The sequence below is a fragment of the Nyctereutes procyonoides genome, unplaced genomic scaffold, assembly GCF_905146905.1.
Source record: "Nyctereutes procyonoides isolate TBG_1078 unplaced genomic scaffold, NYPRO_anot_genome, whole genome shotgun sequence".
Taxonomy (NCBI): domain Eukaryota; kingdom Metazoa; phylum Chordata; class Mammalia; order Carnivora; family Canidae; genus Nyctereutes; species Nyctereutes procyonoides.
In genome coordinates, this window is record NW_026575121.1 from 1758560 (window position 1) to 1785001 (window position 26442).

Sequence of the window (26442 nt, forward strand, 5' to 3'; positions counted from 1 at the left end):
AAAATCTAAGCAAATTGTCTTTAAAACATTCTCCAGTATATACTAAGTTGTCAAGCTACAGTTCAAAATGTTTTCTTCAAAGGTCTTCATTCTTGTGTAAAGATGAACAGACCTATAGCTTTCATAGTTTTATCTAAATAAGTTAATATGTTGAAGCCAACATTCCATCAGTTGCAGCTTACTCATTAGAAACAGCAGGAGGGAACGAAAGCATTGAAATCATGAAACCTCTGTTCTCCACACTACCCATATTTACCATTCGTTTGCTGGTGATTGCATTCGTTTCCAAGTAAAACCTCAGATTTTAAATTATGACTTCAGTTCTACTGTTATGACAAGTAAAGAGTATGCAGAGACACAAATGGGGTGGGTGGAAACGAGTGGGGGTAGGGCTGTTCACTCACCATATTTAAGATAAAGAAAGCTGAAAACTTCTGCCCTAATTGAGTTCCTAAATAATTGAGTTCTTTTTTCCCATAAAGCACACAACTATGTGGACTCTTAAAGTTTGGCTAAGGTATTCTCACTAGTTTTTACCTGTGAATTTGATATTCTGAAGTTAAAGCACTCTTTTCCCCCTTAAAATTCAAGTCAATTATTTGCACCCCCTTGTGGCCAAACATAAACGTCTTGGTTTTCAAAACATTTTTTTCCAATTGGGCTTTTTGTTCAGGCATAGGAACCATGTTACTTACCCGATTTTGTTTTCTCCCATTTTGGTGAATCGAGAAGACTTATGAAGGGTTTTTGGTTTATCGAATTATCTTAAACAAAACAGGGCTCAAATCTTCTTAAAGTAACCTCCCTGTAAACTTACTCTGCAAAATGGAGATAATTGCACCAGCCTCACATGTTATTTCGATTCAAGGGGGAAATGCATAGACATGCTTAGCTGACACACAGTAGGAACTCAGTAAATGTTATTTCCCCACAACATCATCACTTTAGATTTCTCTTGCCACAATATATCTAAAAGGGGGCTAGATCAAACATTGACCAGTTCACCAAGTTCAACTGTGTAAATAGGCTCCCCATATATACCACTTATCCAGACTACCTCAAGCCGATTCTCACCACAGATACGTTTTTAAAGAAAAAAGAATATGTATTTATCTCTGGATGATAGAAATTTGGATAGGTTCTACTTTATATTTTAGACGTCTGATTTTCCCCTTCCCCTCCCCCTTAATTTTAATAATTAGAAAAAGCAACAAAACTATTCCATTTCCATATGATACTCTTATGAAACAATGAAACAAATCAACATCCTTATTCATCTGGCAGAAACCATTACTCCTATTCGGCAAGAATAATTTGTCAGGCTGATTTATCTATCATCGTAAGGGGCTTTTGAATACAAATGCTTAACTCTTAAAGGCGTTAACTTGAAACTTTTTAAAACACAAGAAGCTCTTTTACAAGATAAGTGTTAATGACTGACTCACAACAGCAGCTAACATTTACTAATATACCAGACGCTATTCAAATGCTTTTACTATATTACTCATTTACATCCTTACAACCCAATGAAATAGTGACGTTACTCCTTTTACAAAAGAGCAAACTGAGAGAGAAAAAAACAAAAAACCAAAAAAACTCAGTGTCACAAAGCTAGTAAGTAACAGAGTTGAGATCCAAATCCAGGCAGTTTGGATTCAGAGTCCACGCATTTAACCAGTGCTCCAGAGTACCATAGAGAAGATATAAGGCAAACGTACCACTCTGCAGTGTCATTTCTCGATGACCTCAGGTTATTAAAATAGTTTCTTTTCTAATTGCAACTCAATAATGCCAATCACGCAAGCCTTCTCCCATTTCGTCAGGCACTTTCAATATCCACCGTCTCCTTTAACCCTCGCGACGATGTATATTTTTGTATGCTCCGGCAGTGATGGTCCATCACAAGTTGTTTTGCAACAAAAACCGGGGAGGCGGGGGAGTGACAATGCCCCCCAGAGTTTAAACTGTTAAGATTCTTTGGAAAATTCATTATAACTTGGGATCAGGGAGAGAGAGAGAGAGAGATAAAAAAAAAAAGTAACCAGTCAAAAAATAATCTTAAAACGTGGTAATTCACAATCAATGGCAGCGGTTTTGTTTTCATTTTCATTTTAACCAGCCTGGTGGCGGAGGGGCTAACTCTCCCAACCCCATGAATAATGAAAAGAGGTTTTTTTTAAAGGAAACTTTGCTAAAATACCACCTTGTCATCCCTGATTGCCCTATCCTAGCTCCCAGGTTTTTTTTTTTTTAACGGGGAGCACAGATTTGCCTAGGTCTCGTGCTTGTTGTGCTTGTACTTGGTGCTCGTGAAGATTCAGGGGCAAATTTCTCAATCTGAGCCTCGGGTGTCCTCAAGTGTAAAGTGACAGTAGAGTCTTCCTAACAGGGCTGTGCTGAGCGTCCGCAGGGCGTTCGTTCGCTCGGGGCCCAGCCCGAGAGCCGCGGGGCCGGGTGTCCAGCTCCGGGGGCTTTAACCAACGGGTTTGCACCACGGAAACCCGTCTTTGCCAGTTTCAGGTCCCTCCCCACCCTTTAAGGGGAAAATCATCATCGTCGTCGTCGTCATCGTCCTCACACCAAGTGACGGCCCAGGAGCGCCCGTTCAGCTCCCCAAGACGGAGCCGTTCCAGGACGAGCGGGACCGGACGGCGCGGACGGCAGCGGGCGGCCCGGAGCCGGGGTTAGGGCGCCACGCCTCCCGCGTGTGCTCAGCCGGCCCCGCACAGCCGACGCACGCGGGCCGGCGCTCCGGCTCGGGTCCGACAGCTGCGCGCTCCTGCACGTGCTCCTTCCCACCTGCGCCTGGGGGGGGGGGCGAGTCCCGCCGAGTCTGTCCGCCCAGACCGGGAGCGACGACGGGACCTACCTCGTCCGGCTCCGCTGAGGCTCAGCGTGCAACCGCTCCCGCTCCCGCTCCCGCAAAGCGCTGGCGCTCAGCAGCGCTCGGCGCCCGGGCGGGGCTGCCCTAAGCACACGTGTGGCGCCCGCCGGGTGTTAGAGACCCACTCCGCGCTCGGCAGGTCAGCCCCTGCCCACCCAGCGGTTTACGTTCCGCCCAAGCTGCACCCCCGTCTTGCTTTCCCCGGACAGCAGGATCAGCGCGCATCGGCTGACAGGCGCCCCCGCGGCCCCGGGTCCCCGCAGCCCGCCGCCGGCTCCTCCACGTCCGCCGCGGAGCCCGGGCGCTGCACGCACGCGCGGGAGAGGAGGTCGGAGGCGTGGGACGGAGGAAGCGGAGCGAGCGAGCGGCCGGCAGCGACGGTTTCTGCGCATGTCCGAGGCGCGGAGCTGGGGAGGGGGGGCGCGCGGGGGGGCGGGGGGGAGTGTGCGCGTGCGCAGAAGCGCCGGGAAAGCCGGAGCGGGGCGCGGAGGCGGCCTTGACAGCTGCGGAGGCAGCCCGCGTTCCCGGCATGCCCCGCGGCGGCGGGGTTGGCTCTAACGAATTTGAATGAGGAGCCTCAGCGCTTTCGGCGCCATTTTCGAGTGATGCCTGGTCTCCTCCATCCAGCGGGAGAGACGGGGCGACCTGTCCGACATCGGAGCGCTCCTGGGACTCCGCAGGGGGAAAAAAAAAAAAAAATCACCAAAAAAAAAATCGCCCCAAATTCCTGGGAGCCGAGGGCCGTCCGCGGGGCGCCGCCACGGTAAGAGCCTGAAGAAGTAACGGCGGGAGTGCTGGGCGGCGGCGGGGGCCGGGGGCGGGGGCCGGGGCCGGGGCCTGGGGCCGGGGCCGCCCGCCTCGTCCCGTCCCGTCCCGGCCGCGGGCGCGCGGCGCTGGGCTCCGGGGCGCCCCGGCGAGTGCGGGCGGCGGCGGCGGCGGAATGTGGCGGGAGCGCGGGGCGCGGGCGGGGACGGGGGAGGGGGCGCGGGCGCGGGCGCTGCGACGGGGCGGCCGCCGCCCTGCCGCCCCGCCGCCCCGCAGCCCCGCCGCCCCGTCAGCCGGGCCGCCGTCCCCTCCCCCACGTGCCCCGCGGAGCCGCCCGGGGCCGCCGTCTTCCCGTGACAGGAACACTCGAGGCCGGCGGAGAAGTGAGCGCGCGGCGCGGCGGCTGCGGCGACCCCGACCCGGCCCGGCCCGGCCCGGGGCTGGACGTCGGCTCCTGGCTCCGGTGTCTCCCTCAGGGGGCGCGGGCCGCGGCGTCCCTCAGCCGCCCGCGCTCTCCTCAGACCGCTCCGCGGGGTCTCCGCGGGGTCCCCCGGCGCGCACCGCCGAACGGCCCCGTGCCCCCACCTGGGCTTCCGCCGCCGCCCCCTCGGGGCGCGCGCGCTCGAGGCGGAGGGCGAGGGCCCGGCGTGTGCGTGTCGCCCGCGGGGGCCGCGGGGGCGGGGGCGCCGAGGTCCGCGGGCGCCCGGGACGCGCCGAGCCCCGGGCTCCCCCCCCGCCCCCCCCGCAGCCGACGGCGCGGCCGACGGGTCCGTTTCTGCCGAGCCCGGAGGACCCGCCCTCGCGGAGAGCCCGTCCCCGAGGAGAACGGGAGAGCGCGCGGTCGTGGTTTTCAAATTGTGTCTAACGGAGCTCCCCGAACCCCGGCCTCGTGACCCCCTGATTGGCCGCCCGGCGGCGGGCCCGGGGGTCTGATGGCGAACGCCGCCGAGGACGCTCGGCTCTCCAAAAATCACACTTTGAGAGAACCACGGAAATGGGAAACGTTCGGACGGGGAGCTGCGGGGGGGGGGGGGGGGCTGGAGTGCACTGTTTTTTTCTTCCATAAAGGACTTTCGAATGGTTCCAAAATGTGTATTAAAACTAAAACCGGAGAGGCAGTTTTCTCAAAAATTGCGATTCTACGGGGCTGAAATGGCAAGACTTTTTGTGCGTTTGCCCCTGTTCTCTACTGGTTGGAAACTGACTGTAGGATCTAGGTTTTTTGTTTTGTTTTGTTTTTTTGTTTTTTAATTTTAACAGAAATTTTTCAGCTTCAGCTACGTGTTTGTTCGATGCAGATGACGGGAGAACTGTTTCTTTTATTTTGATGAAGAGAAACTTTGATTTTTCTTAAGGATGAGCTCCTCCACATTGTCCCTAAAAATCGGATGTATTTAAATTTTTATTCACATCTAATTTCAGACACACAGGTTTTGGTAATTCAGCCATTGCTGTAGATTTAAAACTTGATTCACAAGGAATTTACGTTGCTTAATTTAGGCAGTACAACAGGTAAGTATGCGCAGGTGCCTATGTTTGATTCCTTGATAAATTCACTGTGAAGAAATATGTTGCGTGCGGCAGAGTGGGTGTGTTGTGTCTTACGTGGTGGGTTTTCAGTTGATTTTTGTTTAATGTTGCTTGAGACAGCCGTCAGTATATTTCTGTTTATTACCAAACTTGTCACTCCGTTTAATTGCATCCTGATAAAAGGCGGGTGTGGTTTTCAAAAGAAAAATCACTAAACTCAGTGATAAACAAGATAGTTGAGGATACTTTTTAAAATATTTTTAATTTAATAGAAATTTTCTTTTATGAATAGCAGTTGAAATTTTGAAACTTAAGAGTTTGTAGTCTCACATTAGGTCAAATATGCATTGTTAGAAAATATTCAAATGAAAAGATCCCATGACTTTTATAAATCTCTGTAGGGCTATAAATAAAATTTATATTGAGTGGAATAGCTGAGTTTATAAATCATAGTATTTTGTATTGCCTTTGTAACAGGAATTGCAATTACAGAATCTTTGTTCATTTCCTTTTTTCAAAGCTGTTTATTTTGCATCGTCTCATGAAAATTTCATGAAAGGTGCTAATTATCCTCTCTATAAAATTTGACTTAATGAAGTTGTAGGAGACCCTATGTCTATTGTAAATGTGATTTTACCTACGATACCAGAACTAGTGGGTTTTTGTGGGTTGTTTTTTTTTTTTTTTTTTTTTTTTTTTGACTGTTGTTGTTTGGGGTTTTGTATTTTAATTTTCACTTAAATTACTATGTGACTTACGGAGTTTTGAGGATGGGGTGGGGAAAGGCTTTAAAGTTCACCAGGCTGGTTAAATTTAACCATATTTTTTAGTGCTTTGGTTTATGGGTTTTTTTGTTTGTTTTGAGGGGTGAGGGTGAAGGATTGTTTTGTTTCATAAGCCATTTTTAAAAAGAAGTGAAGGCTTTCTTTATTTAAAATACTACACTTAAAGCTTGAGAATGCACTAGCACCTAACTAAAATCCATAGCATTCAAAATATTTTTCCTTTATGTGATGCTAGATAAGAGGAAGATTCGGGTTTTTACATTTGTGGGCATGTAGGTTATAAGTTCCAAGAGATGTATGTTATTTGTATTATCCATGTTACTCTGTGGAAATTGATAATTCATTTTCCATTGCAAGGGCTAGGAAAGTCCTATATTATCACTGGAAAACAATGGTAGGGAAAGGTGTCGCCCCAGCCGCTCTACTCTTTTTAAAAGATATGTTTATATAATATTGGGGAGAGGGCACTAGAGAGAAGGTGTAAGGTGTTAGTCTTCCTAGTAGCATTGATTCTCATTTGTTTGCCTTTCATAGTATTTTTAAAATTCCAAGTAAAAGTGCAATTTTAGACTGCTTGAATGCTCTTGTCTTAGTTGTACATTTACAAAATGTAGCCTCAGGTGTTTGCTGTATGTAACACCGCATTTTTTGTGATCAGATTAATACCCCTTTTTAGGTTATCAAGAACCGGAACTAGGGATAAAAATTTCAAAATAGCTTTCGTATTCTGGATCCCATGTTTCATCATACTTTGTGTACTGCATTTTTGTTTTTTGTTGTGAAGACGTGTATAAATATACATTTCTGTTTATTGGTATGCAGTAACTATTCGAAATGTCACGATATACTTCAATATTGGTCAGTTAATTTGGCTTACAAAAAGAAAAAAATAAATGCTCAGAGATTCTATTAGATATTTCTTCTACATGATACATAAGTTTTCTCCAATTAAAAATAAATCAATTAGACACACGATTTTGAAATTTTATTCTATAATTTTTTTCTCTCATTTCAAAAATTACTGCCCTAAAATTTGCTCTGGTCTTTTCTCCCTTTTGTTTAGTGAAGCTTAATAATTCCCACACTGATTTTTTTTTTTTAACCCTTTTTTAGAAGAAACAGATTATAGGTCTGAGTATAACTAGAAAACACTTCTCAGAATTGTCATACCAGAGTATTCATGTACATGTCGTCTTGTTATTTCTTATTATTAGTTTTTACTCAGCAAACTTAGAAACACTGTGGCGAGACAACTAATTTTGGCATGTAATTAGATTCAAACTATGACTTGCTGAAATTTGCTAGTCCTAAATTTAAGACCAAAGGAAATCAGTAATAACCACCACTTTCTTTCAAATAAGTGTCAAAAATTAGATTAAACCATTTTGCTTTAAATTTTTACAAGTGATAGTATTAGAACTTTAAAGTCCTGATTGTCTTAACATTCTAAAAGTAACATCAATTTTAGAATATTATGTTACTAATACATGTTTATATATTTGTCTATTTGCATTGACAAGTAACTGTAGAGCCTTTCTATAAATATTGATTTCTTTTAAGGAAATGATTTTCTTTTGCCTCCCCCACCCCCCCCCCACCCCCGCTTTGTCTTTCTCCTTTTAGGATCTTTTAGAAAGACAAGTTTCAAATATTGGAATTGATATTAAATATATGTATGAATTTTATTCTCAACAATTTTTATCAAATTGTGAGTTTAGTATACTTTTGTTTATTCCTGTCTTATTTCACTAAAAAAATCTTTGCACTGGAAAGACTTTGCCCTGGGTTCGAAGTATAAATATTAAACTGTATTTTGTAATAGATTTGGTATTGAGTTGTACTATTTTAGAGATTTTTTTTTTTACGTATTTTTTTCCTTATACACATTTGGTTTAATATTTGTCTTATATCCGAACCTCTTTTGTTCTTTATTATCTAGTTTTGTTGTTTTCCTTCTATTAAAAAAGTTTACACTTGGCATGGAGTACATACTGGTTTCTACTATTCTCCTTCTGTGATTTTTAAAGTTACAATACCTTAATTTTCAGAGTGCTCAAATACAGAAAACATTGTATCTTTTGAGGAAGACTATGTAGAAATGATTTTAATTTTTCAGTGTCAAGGTATTTGGATTGGTGTCTGTGAGTTATACATGTGTGGTTTTTGTCATTAAACAATCAAATATTTGGCGGCAGAGGAATAAAGGTTTTTTGGCTTTTATTTCTTTTGCTAAGCTATTCTTAAATAAAAGTAGAAAACCATGAGCATTATGGTTAACATATAGTATGTTATAAACCTTTGGTAGTTTAACAACCTTATATTTTTATACAGTTGATTACCACTAAATCATTGAGATTCAGGTGAAACAAATGAAGCCACTTGTACACATTTGATTACACCACATCTCTTTGTGGTGTAATCTGTTTTAAATATTTTAAAAACCATTGGCCCAATAGTTGTTACTTACAAATATTTCAATTTGTTTAAAAAGTTAATTGTAAATTTTGTTCTGTTAGAACTGCAATGTCTTACAATATTTGGAAATATCAGTATAATTTGTTCACTTGGGCATGGCAAAAGATTAAACATAAGAATAACGGTAATTTCTGTCATTAAAATATTTGATGATTTGGGGAGAAAGATAGTTAAAAATCTACCTCTGTCCTTTGAGTCTTTTTTTTTTTTTTTTAACAGTGGGATTTTATGAGTTTCAGAAGTACGAACTATATTTCTGGTATATTCCTTATGGAGTCCCCTTTAACAGTCCTCCAGCACTTACCTACTATACACACACACACACACACACACACACACACACACACACACACAAAATACTTTGAAAACGAATGCCCTAAAGAGAAATGAAAGCAGAAATATATTAATCTGATTTGTTTGAAGAGGCTTCAGATGATAAAGCATATCACAGGTGTTTCTAATCAAGTTATTTCTATTTAAAAAACATTTTCAAGTTACGGTTTCTTTGAACACAGGCAACATTGGGGTCATTTTGAAGATTTTACCTCAGTGTTTAGGGATCAACTGTGGAACTGCAGGAGGCGGAAATCTGTTGAGTGTCTTCATGCTATAATACATGACATTTTTATTGCAGGTTTTGACCTTTAGGAGAGAGCCAATTCTGGAGAACAACCTAACTTCTTTGATTGAACATTCACATAATGCATTGGAACATGATAGGAGATTAAGGTATACTAATGAATTTTAAAAGTGTGCTATTTTATTTCTTTGCAATGTAATTGAACTAGACAGTAAAGCTAGAACTATTAAGTGAGCTAAAATCAATAAAGATTTATTCACAGAAATCTGTGAAGTGGCCAAGGTGGACTTCTCTTTCTTATTAAAAACTCCAGATTTTTAAAATATAATTGATATTCTCATCACATTTTATTAGGTCCAATTCCAACTGAATTTATTCTAAAAATACATATTTAGTGATTTTTCTTAACATTATTACACTTCTGTATAGAGGAATTATATAGTGATTTTTTTTCTTAATATTATTACACTTCTATATAGAAGAATTACATAGTGGACTTTTCATCTCAAAATGGAGGGTTTAAATCAGGTAGAATTTGGTGCTTGGCTGTTTGACAGATATAGTGATAGGTAGAGCCTACAAGATTAGATAAGATTAATAAAACTACTTTAAGAGAATTTAAAGTATTCCAAATACCATCCTAACCAAGGGTGGCATTTTGGTTGAAACTGAAAAACCCACTTTCTTAAGCAGAAACTAGTGTCTTACTCATAGATACTCTGAGTAAAATATTTAAACTGTTCATATCAAAAATTGCAAACTCTAAAAATGTAGAATGTTCCAGTGACTTATATTTACCTCGAAAATACTTTATCAGAGGGCCACTTTCCTAGTATATTTATTTTCTTTGATTTTTTTTTTACAGTTTTAGTTGAAAGTTTCAGATACTTACCTAGTAAAACATTTGACTGTTTTCTAAATAATGATCTGGTATAATGTAAATGAACTTATTGAGCAATATTGCTAAATATTGGTTAATTTTTGCATGCTGAAAATATTAGTCACATGATAAAGTAATAACCATAGTGTTGTTTTATAAAGTGTATGCTAAAGTGAGCTCTACTAAAATAAAGCATACTACAATTTTTTCTTTAAATTTTTTTTCCTAAAAATATTTATTTTATATAGAGGATATGGTAGATAACAAAGATTTGTTTTCATAAGGAAAATGTAATGTAGATAACAAAGATTTGTTTTCATAAGAAAAATGTAATGTAGTCTTAAGAGTGAAGTGTAATTGTGGTCATAGAACTGCTTGTATCTTTAAACAATGTTCAGTTTTGTTTTTTTTTTCCAAATTCTCCAATGTATGTTTGAACATGGAAATACAGATCAAAATATTTAAAAACTAATATTCGATATTTATTAATAGGTAGATAATCCAGGAATGTGAATCCATTAACAGTTAAAGTTAAATAAAATGTTAATATTTAATAGAAATCAGTTTAAGGGTGAAGTTCAGATATTGGTGTCATTATTCTGTAAAGTGTCACTATAATACTATTGGAGATAAATACAAGGTTATAGAATGTTTTCATACTTAGATTTGACAGTGTTATGAAAAAAAACAGCTTAGTTTGAAGGGGATGAAAATGAATACAAGTTTTCCCCCTCTAATTTAACCAGTGATTTTTCAGACTAGATAATATAAAGACAGAAAGTGAAAAATAAGGTTTCTGAGTGGGGGGAAAAAAAACTAGATTCAGTTTCTCACTTTTAATCCAGATATCTTTTACACATAGCCTACTGTTAAATGGAGGAAGAGAGAGATAGCTTTTGAGTTCATATTTTGAGTAAAGACCTAAATCCACAGAGTTGTTTCTAATTTGGGGTGTTTATGATTTGTGATCTTTAAAATTGTCAAAACTTACTGTTTGGACACAAATTCTTAACATCCTAAAGTCATCCCTCTATAGCTATATTCTGACTTAGAAACTTCCATATATTTAGCTATACTAAATAATTTAACATCTAAGAGACTAGATGCAAATATTAATAGTTTTATTTGGGCAGCTCTTACAGGGTAAGAAACTTTAACCTAATTAGTAGTATGTGTTATTTTAGAAGACAGGTTAATAAAGGCCTTTACTACTACTGTGTGCAGTTGGCTAGCCTTCCTTTAAAGGACATTTTCTAAGGATTTAGAGTGTTTTAAATTTGCAAACCTGATTATCTATATCTAATTAATCCTTGATAAGTAGTTTGTTATGTCAAGATTTGGAGGAAAGGATTTACTATGTTATTTTTTTTTTCCACTGATAGACTTATTTGTTCAGTGTTTATATTTTTGGTTAAATGCACTTTGCAGGTTAAATAACATTCATTTTCAGGAAAAATTCTTAATTGTTCCTAAAATGCAGTTATACTGTCAGTGTTCCTGTTTTGTTGAAATAGTTATTCTTAAGGGGGAAAGAATATTTTGGGTAAACTAAAATAGAAGTAATTTAACATGTCCGCATGTGAAGGGACTTGAAATTATTCATTATTTGTCATTGATGTGTAATTTTAGTTTATAACAACATATCTTAAGCAACTTTTCAGCTGCAAACAGCTTCCTTTATTGAGATTTTTGTCATGTTGCTGAGGATTCATTAAAGAATAGGCAATTAACTTAAAATTTTTTTAGATGTTTGTTTAAAACAATTTTGTGCGTATTTTGTGTTTCTTGGCCAACAAATAAAATATATACTTAACCTATTTTTTCTTTTCAGAATTATATTTTATAAGCACTTTCAAAAGGTTTATACAATTAATGAGAAGATTTAAATTTTTCATAAAATATTTTGAAATAGAATTACAGTTCTTAGCACCTACAAACCTACACTTTTGCTATTTCATTAACATATACGATTTCACTTAGTTTTACTTTCCTGTTTCATGACTAGAGTCACTTGGAAGAGAAACTTTTAGCATGTTTCAAAATGTAGTTCCTGAGACTGATCAAATCCACTGGTTAAAAATTTGTTACTGTTTTGTAAATGTCTTCATTTTTAAAAATCCTTTTTTGATATTTGCTGTCAGTTTTTTTTTTTTCATTGTATGGCTTTCATAATGTATTTAGTAATTTTGTTATCCTGTGATTCTCAGAATTATTTCTTTTATTATTAGTAGCATTATTTGGTTTTGGACTGCTGCTAAGCAGAACAATTGTTTTTGCAATTTTGAGAAAAATAAAAGATTGGATTTTTTTTCTCCTTTTTTTCCAAAATATTTTGATCTGATTTTCGATATTACTGTATTTTATACTTTTATTTTAATCCCAAATCTAGCCTCCTTGACTAAATAATATTTAGACTTGTCAGCCAGTTCTAGCATTTTAAAAAATAGTTTATAGATGTCCTAAGTTTTCTTTTTATCAGAATCAAAAATTGCTTCTGGTATTAAAAGTTAAGGATTGCATTTGAAATTGAAGTTATAGGTCCGTATATAGCATCACATTTAAATTAAAAGATAATCTGACAGAATAAACAATTCTATTTGTTACTCATCATTGATAGTATGTACTTACTAAGTTTTTAGCTTTGTAGTACACATTTAAAGTAGATAAATTACACGTGGAAATTTTTTTTAATAGTTGGAGTTTTTGTTTAAAAAATTTTATGGGCAAAAATCTTATTTCTTTGTTAATAGAGTCTGATGTCAAACATATGGTGATGATTAGATATGTGGAACTTGGGAGCCTGGAACCTTTTATAAGCAAAATATAATTTCATTTCTTGATTAAAGTTTAGGTACTTGTTTTCCAGGAGAATGGATAGGGAAGATAATATGAATTAATGAATTCATGCCAAACTTGTTTAAAACTCTTCTGAGAGAATTTGGGTAATTGAGTTAAATCTAAACTAGGAGCTGAAGATCATTACATGTGTCATTAATTTTTTTCCTTGGATACATTATAGGTCCCCTTTCTAATCAAAACACTAATTTTGTCTTAAATCTCTTCTTCCCACCCTACTTTTTAAAGAAAAAAATTTCTTCTTAAGTAATTTTATCATAGTAGAGTGATGTAAGCTGACCTGCTAGGTAGATGGGATGTGGAACCATTTTTGTCTTCTGTGTCAATTGCATATGCTTTTCTTAGCTTGCTGCTTCAGCAGCAACAACAATGAATAAACAAGTATCACCACAGCCCTTGTTCTTGTCCCTTACAGCTGGGGGAGCAGGGGCTGGGAGATTGCTGCTGCTTGTCAGCTGTTGTACAGAATAGCATCAATATGCAATAATGGTGGCCAAAGGAGCCTGCACCCACCAGCTTTCACAGACCAGGTAGGAAGGGCCCAACTGTCATTAAAATCCGTATTTAGTATAATGAATACATTCTTTGACAAAAAGGTACTTTCTTCCGAAAGCTGCATGAAAAGAACAGTAGTTGCTTATAGTTCTTAGAGCTATATTATTTTTCTATCATTTACTCTACAGTTTTAGTTCATTTAATTTTTAATCTGTTAATTCCATCTGTTTGAATGGAAAACCATTTTCTAGAAGTATATATGGTTTCATGCTTTTTACTTTTAAGCTGGTAGATGGAAAAAATATTATTAGTTACTGATAACACAAGTTTAGGTATTGTATTAAGGAAAGAAAAGTTGACTATGGTCACACTGGAGTATTCCTTTCACTTTGGGACCATATTCTGAGCCCCGTCTAAACAAGACCAAAATCTTATTGATTTCACTATAACTAAAAAGAATGCCCCATACTGCTTAGTGTTGTATTAACTAAAGAAAATCAGGCTGCACTTGGAAATTTACTCTTTACTTTTTCTAGTAAAATAATGTTTTATATCTGGAAGTTCAGATTATTTTAAATCTTTGGGAAATAGGGCTTTATAAAATATCAAATGATGCAGAAGGATGTTTTTTATCTTTGCAATTTGAATTTTCACACATCTGCATAACCCAGATATCTGTGCTTTTTTTTTTCTTTTGTATCTAAATAAGATTCTAATAGGTTGTAGTTACAGGGAAATGAATATTAGATCACTATTAAAGTTCTGATTTCAAAAAAAAAAAAGTTCTGATTTCATTGGTAGCCATCTAGATAGAAAACTACAAATGACATTTCATTTTAGTATATAAGTCTAATGTCCCAATTTAAAGTCTGACATTTGCAGTAACATTTTTTTAAAAAGGTAATCATAGTTTTTCCTTGGTCACCTTCATTTAAATCACAGTCACTCCCAGTCTTAATGTTGTCCCTTGCAATCATGGTGAACTCTGAATATGAATACTATCAAAACAAGCTTTGTTTTAGTGTGCTTAGGTATCTGAAATCATAATCTGAAATAATAAATGAGCCCAAAACCTGGTCTAACGTGAAGTCAGACATATTCAACCATAAATTGAAATTGCTTTTTTTTTTTTTTTGCTAAGATATTTTCTTTAGTATGTTGATGTAATTAACAGATAACATTTTAATTAGTTACCTGCTTTTAAGCAAAAAGTGAGTTGCAAAATCCTTCATACTTAAAACACCTTGTTTTACTATGAATTACTACATAAAATGTCTATGGACCACCTGTACCAGAATAACTTTGAATAAAGCATTTTACCAGATTCTGCTGAATCAGATCCTTTGGAGCTAGGATTCAGGAATTTGTATTTTTTTTTTACAAGTTCCAAGTGAATTTTTTTTAGAAGCACCACATGAGAGGAGCACTGCCCAAAATGAAATGGGGGAGGATTCTTCACACTAATAAACCATTTATATTTTCTGCTCCCTCTTCCCCACTGTCCTTTGGTCATTGTGGATCTAAGCTCAGTAACTAATTCTGAATCTTATCATTTCTACCACAGTAGTTCTAAATTAAGTCTTGGTATTTCTTTAATCATATAAGGAAAATCTGTATTATGAGAGCTTTATTTTTGTGCAAGTACCTTTGGGCAAATTTTAGTGTCTTTTGTTTGTATTATTTAGTTATAATTTATAACTATGTTATTAGATCTACACTTGATAAAAACGGAAGGATTTGATCACTTACGGATTTTTAAATTTTTCCTCTAGTTAATGGCTATTTTTCTTAAATCTACTTCCAAATACTGGAGAAAATAAAGAACTTTTCATGTGCTGCTTATGGGAGCATCTGACAATATCTTAGTAAAGTTAAGATACATAGTCTTGAACCCAACAATTCCATTCCTAGATGTTCTAGATAAACTAAGACATGTATGGAAAAATCTTGTTTACTTTTATTTTTAATGGGGAAAATCAAAAGCACTATAAATATTAAACAACAGGAAAATGGCAAATGTGGCATAGTCATATGATGAACTGTTTGTTACATTGCTATTAAAATAAGAGCTCTTTGATCATGAATGAATGTCTTCAAACAAAAACAAGTTGCAAAATGTTGTATACTATATAATAACATTTTTATGGAGTGTGTATATGATATACATTTAAATCTTGAAAGCAATGATATATAGTTTTAAGTACTTGAATTTACAATAGTAGTAGTGTAAAAACATGCAAAGGAAATATATACCAAATTCAGGGTTGTGATTTTATGTTAGGAGGGAGGGGAATGGGATCAGGATATGGTACAAAAAGGACTTAACACTATTGTCTTTTTTATTAAAGATACATAAGGAGCACCTGGGTGTTTCAGTCAGTGGTTTAGCATCTGCCTTCAGCTCAGGTCATGGTCCCAGAATCCTGGGATTGAGCCCCCCCTTCCCCCCCAGTCTGGCTCTACCCAGCGGGGAGTCAGCTACTCCCTCTGCCACTCCCTGCTTGTTCTGTCTCCCTCTCTCTCTCTCAAATAACTGAACTCTTTAAAAACCTACATAGAACAAAATAAGCATGCCAGGATATTCTAATTCAGTCAGAAGCTTGGGGTAGGATGCGGGGATTCATGTTGGTATTGTCTTGATTTTTCTGTGGATCTGAGTTTTTTTTTTTTTCAAGTATATTTAAAAATGTACTGTCTTTATTTTGATGAAGATATTCTGCAATAAGATGTATACTTAGAATGCTCCATTAAAAGCATGAATGAGTTTATTCTACTTGTTCTATATCTTATAGTAAGTACTTAACCACTAGTTGGTATGAGAACCACAATTTACAGTCATGGCCCACAGAAAGTAAACATTGTAACCAGTTTAAATTGGGATATTTTTAAATTTTTTCATTTTTAAAGATAAACTAATGTTTCCTTTCTTTGCATACTGGCTGTTAATACTTCCTAATCTTGTAAATAAAGGACAACCTTAGAAATAGTTTTTATCACTGCTCTTGCATATACTCTTGAATTCACACAATTTCATAATGGTATTTTCTTTTGTTATGACTATAGATCATAACATTATTTTCAGACATTTCTTTAAGCATTTGAAGTCCAGCTTAAGCTCTGCATTTATAATACAGTAGAATTCTTGGAATTAGGCAATACGTGGATTTTTATTAGATTTTGCATTTGTACATGTGCATATATGTGTGCTTAAAAGAAAGACTGGTCAGTTTTGAGGTATAATCTTGAATTTATCTTAAAATATCTGCAATTATATGATGTGTTCTAGGTTAGACATTGAAGTATGAGTTTTAGTTGCACTTAACATATTTGGTTCTTAAACTTTGAGAAGGTAATAGTAATAGAAAAGTGAATTTAAAAAATTAATGATAACACTCTGAACTGAAATATATAAATTCTGCTGGGTATTTATAATCTGTGATTGTGCTGTATACGGATCAGAAAATCATGTTTATCAACTTCAGTTGAAAATTTTCTAACTTACATAATGTGATCAAATTTTTAAAGTCTTTGCTCTTATATTTTTCTAGGTTTAATAATGATAGAATGAAGACCATAATAGAACACTTCCCCTACTTAGCCCAGCAATTCTTATGTTGTAAGTATTAACTCTCAGTTAATATTTAATATTAACCTTGGCCATTGCTATAAAAATTTAGTATTTGGTTACAAGTTTTGCTTTATTTCTAAATTTTTTTCCTACTATCCTAGATTGACAACTTTTTTTTTTTTTTTTTTTTTTTTAAGAAAAAGCACATGTCAGGGATGGGGGGAGAGAATCTTAAACAGGCTCCACACTCAGCCTAATCCAAGACTCGATCTCATGACCTTGGGATCATGATCTGAGCCGAAATCAAGAGTCCAGCGCTTAACCAACTGAACCACCCAGGTGCCCCTAGACTGACAACTTTCTAACCTCCCTTTACCCGTACACTTTTAAGTTTGGTATATGTTTAATCCAGTTTAAAGCAAGAATCATGTCATTGCTTTGGGTAAATTTCGATTTTGGAAAATATTTTGCAGCCAGGACGTATCATCTCTAAATCTGAGAATCACAATTTTAAACGCTTTTATTTCAGAAGAATTTATAAATAATTATCTTTTTTATTACCATTGTTAGGTTTATTAACAGTTATTTTATGATTTTATAAATTGGAGGTATTCTCTCTACTTGAAAAATAGTTTCTTCATTTATTTATTTTTACATCACTAGATTACACTGCAGACTTTTTTGTGAGATACTTAAAATTTAGCTTTTAAACTTCAGAAGGTAGGACAAACAGGAAGGCAATCACTTTTCCTTCCTTTGATATATACACATGTACACCTCTTTCTTAGAATAAGAAACCTTTTTACCCTCAATTATTTAACTTTTGAGAAGTTCATAAATTCTTTTCCTTTTTAAGATTTTTCTAATTTATTTATTAGAGAGAGAAGGAGGCACCTGGGTGGCTCAGGGGTTGAGCATCTGCCTTGGGCTCAGCTCATGACCCCAGGGTCCTGGGATCGAATCCCACATCGGGCTACCTGCAGGGAGCCTGCTTCTCCCTCTGCCTATGTCTCTGCCTCTTTCTGTGTCTCTCGTGAATAAATAAAAATCTAGAAAAAAAAGAGAGAGAGTAAGCATGAGCAGGGAGAGGAGCAGAGGGAGAGGCCGACTCCCCACTGAGCAGGGAGCCAGATGAGGGACTCTGAGATCATGACCTGAACCAAAGGCAGATACTTAACCAACTGAGTCACCCAGATGTCCTGAGAAACTTAAAAATTCTAAGGGAAAAATTCTTAACAGGTTAGCTGAAATTAATGTCATACCTCTAGAAAAACTCAAATCAAGGTCGTGGTAACTATACAAGATAACTAATTTTTCCTAATATCAGTTACCAAAAAGATTCATTTCCATCTATTCCTTGACCTTAATTTTATGTCTCTAAATAAAAGAAACTCAGATGCATCTGTTTTCTGTCCTTGGTGTGAGGGATGGCTGTGTTTCAGTGAAAACTAGTGTATTAGATTTTTCTCATGGGGATACCTGGGTGGCGCAGCGGTTTAGCGCCTGCCTTTGGCCCAGGGCGCGATCCTGGAGACCCGGGATCGAATCCCACATCGGGCTCCCGGTGCATGGAGCCTGCTTCTCCCTCTGCCTATGTCTCTGCCTCTCTCTCTCTCTCTCTCTCTCTCTCTCTCTCTATATATATATATATATATATATATATATATCATACATAAATAAATTAAAAAAATAAAAAAAAAAAAGATTTTTCTCTTAACTAATACCACTGCATTAGTGACTGGTAGATAATGTATATGTGTTGAGAACTGACCTTATGATAATAGATTAGTCATTGAACTCAGTAAGTAGTTTTTAGAGTAGAAATCAAATAATATTGAAAACTTTTATTAATGAGCCAGTTGGAAGAGTAGTAGCCAAATACCACAGGTCACTTCTTTGTCTAATTTTTTCCTTTTTATATTTTTGTCTCTGGAAAACTAGAATGGAAATATTTACAAATCCCCAAAGAATCTTATATAGCCCAGGCATAAGTTTCTTAATTGGTCCCTTGGAAGCCAGCTTGGTTTTACTTCAGTTTAACTCTTAGAAAAAGAAATCTTTTTGATTGGTATTGTACTCCTACTGTAGACTGGAGGGCAATTGACTTTTCAGAAAGAAATAGGTATCATTTAACTTCTTACGGATTTATAAGCATAGAAAATGTCACATTTCTAACCTTATTTCCTCTCCCTTATAAATTTCTAATCAAACAGCCTTTCTTGAATGTTGTCCAGCATCTTTTAAACAAAGGTCATTTGCTGTATTTTATAACTGGAATGTTTTCTGTTGTCTGTTCTAGGTAGTATGTCTGCAGTTCTCTTTAATCTTAGCTATTAAAATGATGCTTTGCTGATTTAACAATACCCAGAAAAATGGGTAAATACTGACAGGAGTCAGTGATTCTGTATGATTATGTGGATATATCCCTTCTTCCGTCATTCTCTTAGGTTTATTTAATGCCATATTTTTTAAGCTGTTCACCACATGTGGAATGTGGATATTCCAGAAGTTGTAGAATATTGGTGTTTCATATATTTGATGCTGTCAGAATTAAATAATGGCAGTGTTTTATATATTGAGTTCATTTTTATATTTTTGTTGCCTAACATTCAGAAATAATATTTCTTTCCATTTTTTTCTCACTTTTTCCTTTTTGAGCTGTGTTTAGTTTTTTTTTTTACATTGCAATTTGCGGAATATACACTTAAATTATATACTTCTGTTATATATATTTTAAAGTTAAAATAACTAGATATATCATTTGATATTAAATGAAATAACATCTTTAGGTACACTGTCAGCAGTTAAGATCATTGCTTCTTTTGTAATCTACAACAAAAATTTTGAGACACTGGCTTTCCAAATAAGAAACAAGATAAAGCAGAAAATTCCCCATTTAGTACTGTCATGGTTAGTACTATAAACAGAAGTCATGGAAACAAGTTAGCTTGTAATTCAGAAAACTTACTATTTGCTTATTATCAAGAACCAGGCTAATAAAAAGAAATGACAAAAATTATTTCTCACATTAGACTGATTGTCTAGATAAGTTTTTAGAAATGTTATCAAGTAAGCAGTAGAATAGCAATGGCATGTAATCGTACCATATTGGAAAATATTGTCAGTTCTTATATTATAAATAATGTAGGGGTACCTCTGTAGCTTAGTCGATTAAGTGTCTGCCTTCAGCTCAGGTCATGACCCCAGGATCATGATCCCAGACTCCCCAGATCAAGCACCACTGCCCCCACCTCGCCCTGCCTTTCAGGTTCCCTGCTCAATGGGGAGTCTGCTTCTCCTTTCCCTCTCACCCCTCCCCCCTTTCTATCTCAAATAAATAAATAAAATCTTACAAAGTAACGTAAATGTGGGGCTGATGAAAAGTACTACAGATAAAGTAAGAATGTTGTAATCAGTAGGGCAATTGGTAAATGGCAAATGACATAAAATCTGTTGTGTTTTCAATGAAAAATGTAATGCTTTTGGTATGAGTCACTAAATATAGCTGAAAATTCTGTTTTTAACATATTCATGATTGAAATTTACTTGTGTAAATTGCTGTGTGGCACCCATGAGGAAATTTTAATTATCTTGAATAATTTTATAATGTGAATGCTTCTGGGAGAAATATTTGTGCCAAAAGAGATAAAAAGAACAAATTGCTCTTTTGGCAATTGGATTAGTAGTAAATGATGTTTACAATCAAAAGAAAAATTTATAAGGGTGCCTAGGTACTGTCAGCGTTTGGTGGTAAAGAAGGCTTGCAAACTTTACTAATATGATCAACTGATGTTAATTTTGTTATATCTATCAAACCTAAGCTCTTAAAGGGGTATGTTGTTTTGTGGTTTATGAACTTAGAGAAAATTTACAATATGCCACAGCCATTTTCAGTCATTGTTCAAATAACTGCTCTTTTTGAGAGTTAGTGTAAAATCAGATGCCAGTTGTTCCTGTCCTTAAACTCTTATATGTGTTTGACATACATGTATTTGACAGAATGATTTAAATTATTAAATCTGATCTTCTATGTAAGGCTGTGTTTCTGCTCTCAACCAAATCGTAGCCATAAAATTTGAATTTTAGTGCTAAAATTATAGAAAGGAGTTGGATTCATTATTTTCCCACCTTGAGTAACATCTCAGTTCAAGATGGATGATTCAAAGAATAATAATAGGGATTTTCTTACTTATGAAGTTACCTTTGATGTTTTCTTAGGAAAATGAAAACAAGGCAAAATTTAATAGCACAGGCCTTGATTGAATAGAAAATAAACATACAAATACAATAAATTCTGCTATGCAAAGAATTTCAAGGTCTAAGCATAAATACAATAGGTAACTTCCCTAGACTGTTCAATGCAGTCTGCCCTTTGCCTCTACCTTTTTGCCTGAAGTTTGAATTTTCAAAGTGATTTCCGTGTAAAATAGGAATAAATTGAATGCAGAATTGAAATAGATATTTTAGGGCAGCCCCGGTGGTGTAGCGGTTTAGCGCCTCCTGCAGCCCGGGGCGTGATCTGGAGACCCTGGATCGAGTCCCACGTCAGGCTCTCTCCATGGAACCTGCTTCTCCCTCTGCCTGTGTCTCTGCCTCTCTCTCTCTCTCTCTCTCTCTCTCTCTCTGCATCTCTATGAATAAAAAAAAAAAAAAAAGAAAGAAAGAAATAGATATCTTAAGTTGTCCGCAATCACACCTCACTTTTTTGTCTAGACTATTAGTTTCATGCTTCCTGTTATATCCGGTAAATAAATTTCTTAAAATTTTTTTCAGTTTCATTTTATTTAAATTGTCTCAAGTTATTTCTTTATGCCCCTCATATTTAATATCCTACTGTCAGAACTTAAATGCAGTTGGTTCTCCAAATCCTTAATAAGACAGCTTAGTAATAAAATATACTGAAAATTTCTAAAGTCAATTCTTTTAAAGATTGAGAGAGAGAGAACATGCAGAGGGGAAGGGAGAGGGAGAGCCTATCAAGCAGACTCCTGCTGAGCGCAGAGCCCCACATGGACTCTGTCTCACAACCCCGAGATCAGGACCTGAGCCAAAACCAAGAGTCAGCTGCTTAACCAACTAAGCCACCTACAAGCCAGTTTTTTAATTAGCCTGTATTCATTTTATTTTAACCTTCAGAGTATTAGAATAAGAACCATTAATAGATAATGATATAGATTGTTCATTATAATAATTGATAAAAAATAAAATTCTCATAAGAGAGCAGGTTTCTGTTCAGTATATAATTTCATCCTATGGCTCTAGATAGGTTTTCTAAAAATAGTTTTTTTTATCTTCTCTGTAGGGTAAATATACCTAAGTCCACTGGTTCTCAGTATGAATGAGAGATCATAGTATGAGATGAGTAGTGTCAGTAGTATCCTGGATATTCCACTTTGGATCCGCTACATTTTGTTAATATTGCTTTAAAAATATTGCTTATAGAACTGAGTATACTCTGTGGTTTGAGTACATATAGTCTGTCTTCTATGAATAAGAGGTCTGTTAATGCAGCTTGCCTGATTCCACTAACTTTCTCATTGTCAGCACTGTTGGTTCATGTTGAGTCACAATCCACTGAAACCCTAAGTTTATCCAAAGTATGTTTCGAAACCTACCGTAACTTTAGATTCAGCAGTCATTTGTTAAATTACCTAGTCACTACTAGATGTGCTTATAAAAGTTTAAATTTGTAGAGTCTTAACAGGGCTATAAACTGGGCATTAATAACCCATTTTTACAAAAAAAAACCCTCAAGGCTCCGTGTACTGAAATAACTTACCCAAGATTCATAAAGGATAGAGCCAGGATTCCGTATTGGGTCTTCCAGATTCAAATTCACTGTTCTCTATCATTGTTGCCTCAATGAATTACTTCTGCTGTTTATTATATTGATAAAATTGGAAATGCAAAACATTGACTAGTAAATTCTTTTGCACTCATGATGATTTTAGAGCTTTAGGAGACATGCCTAGAATGTTTTAATGTTTTTATTAACTGCAATAATGCCTTATGTAAACTAGATGAACTGAAATTACAGCAGCACAAGATAGAAAGTAAATATGCCTCAACAAAAATGTTAATGGAATCAAAATTAGAGTTACAAATTACTTACAAGGAAATGAGGGGGAAACCATTAACTTATCTAAAATGTGTATCTTTTTTTACTGTATTTTAAATTTTTTATTAAATTTAATCAAAGTTTAATATGAAATGAAAACTTAAGGTATTTAAAGATTTCTGTTTACTCAGATTCACATTCAAGTTGACTTCTTAAGCCAAACATGTATTGTCTCACCTTTCAAAATGACTATTTTTTCTTAGAAGATCATTTAAATGAAAAGTTGATCTATATCAAAAGCTTAGTAATTAAGAGCCCACAGGCCAGGATATAAATCACTACACTTGGAATTAAGATTTTCATAAAGATGAAGGACAAGAGCTGAATGGTTGTTTTCTAATCTTTGGTTCTGCAATCTAGCCAGTAGTCCTCTTTCCATATCTAGTTAGGGAAAGTGGATTTTCTTTTATCCAGCAAACTTGAAAGCACAATTTAAGGGATGGAGGTACTCTAATGTTTGTAGTGGACTAAAATTAAAATATAAGAGTAGAGAAATGGCGTGGACCATACCAGGAAACATTGGTACATAGTCCAGTTTGAATGGTTGATAGGTATGAAATAACTAAGCCAGTTATGTGCTAAGCACTGTACTCCATACTGAGAATAATTTTCTCTATTCCAAAGTTTATTACAAATGGGCAATTTAGTATCAGCCAGAAAGGTTGAGGTAAGAATACACTGGAGAAGATAGACCTAAGTTGCCCTCTAAAGTAGGGATAAATGGAAAGGGGATTAGTGAGTATTTTAGCCTCCAGCGGTAGCTTCAGTGGAGATTCAAAGATCAGGCAGTAATATATAGCTTGGGAGAGGGAAGAACTGGAAAACGATTTATTAAAAGTATAAGTAATATTCTACTTGCTACGTACCTGGTGGCCACAGCACATGCCTGTCAGTTTTTGTTCACTCATAAATACTTCCTATGCTTCTCTAACCTATAGGAATCCTTTTTTCTTAAATATATAGTCATTTTTATAATAACAAAATGAATAATAACCCCTTACTGTTTCTGCTAAAATTCCTGATTATTTCAGAAAGGTCCATATACTGTATTAGGTTGTGATGTCTCTTAAAAGAGAGATATACACATACATACACATGTACGTGCTTGCACACACACACACACACACACAAATTTATATAGCCTGACTTTCCTGGAATAAGTTGTCTGGCGTGCAATCCACTTCACAGTTTCTAAATAATCATTAATTTCTCCATCAAAAAAAAAATCAAGGAAGTATAGACACGGTTTTCTCTTTACCTCAAAACTAGGTTTTTTGGAGTATAAAACAGGCTTCTTGGATATATCTGAATATTATTTCAGCTCAAGTCATGATCCCTGTCCTGGGATGGGGCCCCACATTGGGCACTTCTCCCTCTCCTTCTGCCAGTCCCCCACCTGTGCTCGCTCTCCCAAATAAATAAACTCTTTAAAAATGATGCCAGATTAAGGTAAAAAATCTAAAGCAATGTACTGATACATAGTGGGTATGTCTAAACAAAAGAGCAGAAATATTTTCGTGGCATGTATTAGCGTCTGAATATCTCTAACGTGACAGTGGAAACCCTCTGTAGATTCAAAGAAATTTTTAGTTTTAAATAACCCCTTCTTGGAAGCATATTATAAAGCCTACTTTTAGCATCCCCAAAGCAAATGATCATTATAAGTGGAAAGGAAAAATCAAAATTTATCAGACTGGGATCCAAATTGTTGTTGTATTACTGTCGTTGAATACAAGTAAAGAGAGATTTATCTGGCTGGAATTGCTCCATTGACATTATTCAATTTGTTAATACATTTAAATCAAGCATTTCCACATTTTTCTGGAGTGTGGAAAGATATTTTTGCTAATAACTTAAGTTTACAGGCCTTCAAGTAGAAAGTAGTTCTTTTTTATTATCTCAGTTAAAAATAGAAATGAAAATAGTGAAAGATCTTCCTCTGAAGGTGTTTATTAAAACATCAGTGATAAAATTGCAATAATCTTTGAGATGAAATTAAGATGAGAGAAATTGTAGCATTTTTGTTAATAAAAATGATCCAGTAGAAAGACTAAAGATGCAAGAGAACATGCTAGAAGAATATCCTATTAAGTAAGCAAAGAAGAGGATAAAATCCTGTGTATAAGAAAAAGTTTATGCCTTATGAACAGTGATTGTTTATCCATTATACAGAAAAGGAAGAGTTACATGGGCATAGATATATGTAGGTAAATAAATGTGGTAGAAATTGATAAAGTTCTTTTCTAATAGTTTCTGTTAACATGAATGAAAATGGGGACGAAAGGGGACATAATGGAAATTTGGAGAGAAGAGATACCTGTTTGATCGTTTTCTAGAAGAATGAGAAAACGAATAGACCAAGGTTGCCAAACAGCTTCTGAACCAATTTTAGGTATAAAGGATTTATAAAGTAAAATTATTTCTGGTTGCAGATGACATGAATCTTATATGTAGAAAACCCTTGATTCCAAAAAGAAAAAAAAAAAACCTGTTATAACTAATAAGCAAATTCATTGAGGTTGCAGGATATAAAATCAACACTCAAAAATCAGTGGCATTTCTTTGCACTAAAAAGTGAACAACCCAAAAAGTAAATTAAGAAAAGTTATATTTACAATAATATCAAAAAGAATAAAATGCTTAGTAGTAAAATTAACCAAAATGGTAAAAGACTACACTGTAAAATATTGGTAAAAGAAATTTAAGACACAAATAAATAGGAAGACATCCCATGTTCATGTATTGGGAGTCTTGATATTGTTAAGATGACATTCAATGCAGTCTCTGTCAAAATCCAATGATATTTTTTATAGGAACAAAAAACTGCTCTAAAATGTATCTTAATGAATCTTAAGGGACATGAAATGGACAAAACAATCTATAGTCACTATGGAAGACAGTATGGCAGTTTTTCAAAAAATTAAAGCTAGACAATCCACAGATACCACTTTGGGGTTTATACCCAAAAGAATTGAAAGCAGGACTCAAACAGATAATTATATACTGTGTGTATACGAGCAGTTAATCATCATAACCAAAAGATCAAAACAACTTATATGTCCATATAAGTGGCAAACAAAATGTATATACATAAAATTGGATACTACTCAGCTATAAAAAGGAAAGAAAGTCTGATATATGCAACAACATGGATGAACTTGAAAAGCTGTATTAAGTGAAATAAGTCTGACTCGAACAAATATTGGATGATTCCATACATATAAGGTACCTAAAATAGGCAAACCTATCAACACAGAAAGTAGCACAGTGGTGTCCAGGGGCTGAGGCAATGAAGGTATGGACAGTATTTAAATGGGTAGAAGAAGAAAAGGTTCTGGAGATGGCAGGTGGTGATAGTTACACAACAAATAGACTTAATGCCACATAACTGTATAAAATGGTAATCTTTATGTGTGTTTAACCACAATTTAAAAAAAATAAAAACTGACACTCTTAGTGTGAAGTTTTGTTTACAAGACTATAAAAGTGATTTTCATTTTGCAGTA

General features: G+C 36.3%; 2 long non-coding RNA genes across 14 annotated transcripts in view; one reads left to right on the forward strand and one right to left on the reverse strand.

Annotated features, from left to right (window-relative positions):
• Window positions 1-3233, reverse strand: part of LOC129516526 (uncharacterized) — a 34671-nt gene extending 31438 nt beyond the window's left edge. For 5 of the 6 annotated variants that reach the window (XR_008665783.1, XR_008665782.1, XR_008665779.1 and 2 more), the window contains exon 1: window positions 1719-3233. This is a non-coding gene — a long non-coding RNA (uncharacterized LOC129516526). The remainder of the gene's footprint in view (window positions 1-1718) is intronic. The other variant, XR_008665780.1, reaches the window with a different exon arrangement.
• LOC129516525 (uncharacterized) overlaps window positions 1-26442 on the forward strand; it is a 115890-nt gene that overhangs the window by 35775 nt on the left and 53673 nt on the right. For 6 of the 8 annotated variants that reach the window (XR_008665773.1, XR_008665772.1, XR_008665777.1 and 3 more), the window contains exons 1-3: window positions 3498-3647; window positions 9074-9168; window positions 16799-16866. This is a non-coding gene — a long non-coding RNA (uncharacterized LOC129516525). Of the gene's footprint in view, window positions 1-3497; window positions 3648-9073; window positions 9169-13170; window positions 13286-16798; window positions 16867-26442 lie in introns of those variants that run through there. The other 2 variants (XR_008665771.1, XR_008665775.1) reach the window with 2 other exon arrangements.